The following is a 4,509-nucleotide window of genomic DNA, read 5'->3' on the forward strand; positions in this document are numbered from 1 at the left end:
CTAGGGCTAATGGAATATGTGGGGAACTATCCTTAACTGTGATTAGAGATGAGCAGAGCAGCAGATTATATATTTATTAAGGAGGGCTAGACAGCTTACCCACCTATTTTATAAATGTGCAACTCGGACTGCAGGAAATGCCCTGGAAGGGGTATTGCCATTGTACAAGCAATGTTTTTGCCCTGTGGTGCTTTATGGGCTTGAGGGTCTTTCAATGAGAGACATTGCCTGGCTAAAGCGCCTTGAAGGCTGTTTTTGACGTACAATGTTAAGACTAGGTCCCTCAACCCTAATGGTATATTTACAACTGGAATTGGGTTTGATTTCTCTAAGTGGCATGGTTTTGAGAAAGCCTGGGGAATAGTATATCAAATCAAAGGTTCTACCAGAGTGCTCATTATTGAAAGAATTGGGGGCAAACAGTGTCAGAGGACATGTGATCAGCGTCAGCAATTTTGAAGAGTTAAATATGACAATATGTAAACAGATAAATTGGAAAGTGAGGCTTGATATTAGAAGGGGACATGGAGAGATAAAAGAGTCTTTAAAGAGAAAATAGGACCTATATGATTGGAATTATGACCATATTGCTAAATTAAGGAAACATAAATATGTGCCAAAAGTGGCTCATGGCTATCTCCGGTCCCAGACTTATATCTGGCAAAGCCCGCAGCCGGCAATAAGAATGCTGCTATTGGGATTAGCCATAAACCAGTTGCCTCTCCTTCGTGCACCTCAATTTAAACTGACTACAGAGAAGAGATTTTGTTGAGTATGTAAAATAACACACTTTCCAGAAGCTGCAAAACATCTATTTACTGAGTGTGTGAAGCTAGGTTTTTTATACATGTGTTCATTTGAAGGCATAGTTAGTAACTATGACTCAATAAAATCTGAGGATTTCTGGAATTATTGTCTTAATTATGATTCAGTTTCCTTTTATTGCAATTTATCGCCAGCTGAACATTTTGATAATGTAAATTACTTACGGAAACCAGTTTATCAGTTTTAAATGTAATAAGTTTAATAGGTATTTATTGTGATTACTGATGAATATTTATTTAATTTTCTAGCAATTTAAAGCAGATTATATTACAATTAACTTATTTGACTATGGATGATTTTATCGATTTACAATTATTGATATATTAAGCACCTATCATTAAAATTTAGACTGTATTGTGATGTGTTTATTTATCAAATATGTGTTTTATTTTTAATTTGTATTATAGGAGTAGCTCACTCTCGTGTTTGAATTTGAACGATCGTACTTACATCCACATCGCACCTTATTTTAATTATTTTTTATTAAGGCGCTTTGCTTACATTATTAACAATTTATATCTGCGAACCGCAGCAATCCCCAACCGCCATCTTGTGATAATGTAATCGGCTGTGAGATTGACCCAAGGTCAAGTGATCTGGCTGCAATAAATCATAGCACATGCCCCAGTTTCTGACATCAGCTGCCACATACACTATGCAACTTCCTTTGTCATGACATTACTGTACGACAGATCTAAAAATACTGTGTACACATTGACAAAAACATGTTTCTGCACGCTAAATGTGGGAGACACACACTCTTTCACTGCAGACCCACCTATTTTATTTTTCATCGCTTCGCACAATAAAACCCTTTTTAAATATTACTGGATCTTATGTAGCGTTAATGAAAGAAGCTGAGAAGATACTATATCTGTATGGTTTGCGTACAAAAATGAATGGTGAAATACATTGATTGGAGGCATTCAAACAGTATACAGTCATTAGTATACAAAAAACAGAGCATTTACCAATAACATTTCTTTCAGTCAAAATCAACACTGTGGCAAGAAAGTATGTTCGATAACATCATTTCTTTTTTCTTTTTTTGATTATTAGTCATTGGGCCTCATTATGAATGTGGCGGAAAGGCAACAACAGCGCTGGTGGTGCTACCGGCGCCGTTGTTACCTCTCTGCCACATTACGAGTTCTGCTCGCGGGTGCCAGACTGCACGCATGGTCTGACCACGCGTGCAGACCGGGCCCCGCGAGCAGAACTCATGATTGCACCGGCACTGTTATTAACGATGGGGACCGGGAGGCCGGCCATACCAGCACCCGCGAATGGGCAATTACCGGCCCATTCATCTCGCAATGGGCCTGTAATGGCCCATTCGTGGGTGCCGGGGCCGGTAGCGAGTTTGGCGGTAGCCGTGCCCTTCAAAAGGGCACGGCTACCGCCAAACCTATAATGAGGCCCATTATCCTCATCACTTTCCAATATGATAATTTGCTTGAAAATCGATTCAGTTTTTCCAGATGATTTGAAACATTTCAAAACAAGGTAAAAATCAGGCTTTTAAAATCAGTGATTTAAAATTGCAATGCTCAATAGATTGAAGTTCAAATCCATGTCTCGCAAAGGTATCTGACAACACTTCAGTTGAAGGGTGGGTTGTATAAAGGGCATACCAGGTGGGTGAACTGATTACATGGTGTGTAACATCTGGGGAAAAGCATGTGATTTCAGTTGTATTCCGAATATTTTTACCAAATGCTTTGCATAGCACAGTTGCTTGTGATCATTCGTAAAGCGAAATGGCGCATTGCCAGTGGCTCGTCTTCCCATATCATTGTCATGATCTGACCATTAGGAAGTGTTACAGTTACATGGTCACTTAGAACACCATCCAGTGAAATATCATTTCCATAACATGGACAGGCAAGGCTGATGTACCTGTTGGTTGATACATATAACTTTAATATTCTGCCTTTATGAATATATGTTACTTCATTATCATTGTTATGTCGATTCCAATAAATATTTATCATCTTCTCTATTTGTCTACTTATGTACAATTTCCTAGTTGAGTTAAAACAACATAAGGTACTTACAAAATGGTAGCTACTTCCTTATGTTCTGTCGTCTATCCTCGACACACTGTGGAATGTTATTTTTGATGCATGCAAAATATTCTCTTTAAAACAGAGAAACCTTTTTTCGAATGTGATAGCTTGCAACGTTTTATCCTGTGGAAGGCACACTCCCCTATATTCCCAGGGTCACATATTGTAGAAAACCCCTTTCATGAGAAGAATAAAGGTCACTGGTGATACATTTTCATCCCAGTTCACGTTTAACTTGTTACTTTTTTTATCATCTTGTACATTTTTTTTAGTCCACTATCACAATTAGAAGTCCAACTAGTGAGTATACTATGAATATCATCTCCTATACTAACAATCCACATTGTAATAATAATATTACACAGTCAGAAACATTATTCACTCGGTATGCCTTCCATTAAAATACATGTTGATGAAAATTGGTGATGTGTGTACACTATTGGGCAAAAACAAAGTCAGCATGTTCATGTTGATCATTACCACCACATCCCTCTTCCTCATCCAGGTGCGTATTTCATACTTCACAAACTCACTTGAAATAATCCTTTGAGAGACTTTATTTATCATATCTTTTCAAAATACCCACTATATATATTTAACAATAAAATTGCACCGCCACAAAAAAATATCAATGTAACTTCATAATACCATTTTCATTATGCGTCCAAATCCTGTCTTATTATCATGCATTAGGGCAGTGGTGCGCTGCACACATGAAAGTTCACATCATATTCTGTTATTGATCACAGCGAGCATGAGGGTCTCTCAGGAGCATGAAGAGGTACACTGCAAACCAGTTGGAACACAATCCACTGTCAGGGTTTAACCACACAGTGGAATGGCTCCCCCTGATGAAAGTGCTACTTGACACACCCCCTATCTGTGGTTGGGAACCTGGGGGTAGAAGAGCTGCAGAGAATGATATTGAAAGAAGGTGAGTGTAGTGATAATAGAATGGTTGCATTAGAAATGAAGACAACAATGCAAGGAACAATACCTGGAACTTGATAGCATCAGCAATGAAGAGTGGTGAAAGATCCTGATCCTATCTTTACAACTGAAGTCAAATATCAATAACAAAGTCCTGCAATTAAATCCTAACTAGATACCTATCTAACTAACAACAAAGTAAAAGATACTTTACATCCTGGGTCTGGGGTCCAAACCGCACACTGGAACCATTATGAGAACACTAGGGAAGCCTCTCGTAGAGCCTGAAGAACTATTTCCTATGGGACGCAAGGATCCCATGCAACCTGATGCTCCTGAGGAAAGGACCCGGGAGGGTTATGTAAATCAACATGGTCTCCGGGGCAATGAAGTAAGTAACTGCTGCCGTGGAATCAAGACAGCTGTCTTGCTGACCGCAATGGTGGCCAGCTCTTGGTATACTAAACTAACCCAGTCGTCTTGCTCATCAAAATGACTGCAACTGCCAGGGAAACTGGTGAGCGCCAGTATAATAGGCCCGGGAAGTGGAAAGGACGGGCGTTCCTAACATATTACCATTAAGTAACACATTTTCATACATAGTTACCTATGATCAAGTTATTACTTATATCTTTCAAAAAGATTAATGCGGATGGTCCATCTACCTACCTAAACGCCCATTGGC

This window comes from Ambystoma mexicanum, chromosome 7p (assembly GCF_040938575.1).
Source record: "Ambystoma mexicanum isolate Mex_15411 chromosome 7p, UKY_AmexF1_1, whole genome shotgun sequence".
NCBI classification, from domain to species: domain Eukaryota; kingdom Metazoa; phylum Chordata; class Amphibia; order Caudata; family Ambystomatidae; genus Ambystoma; species Ambystoma mexicanum.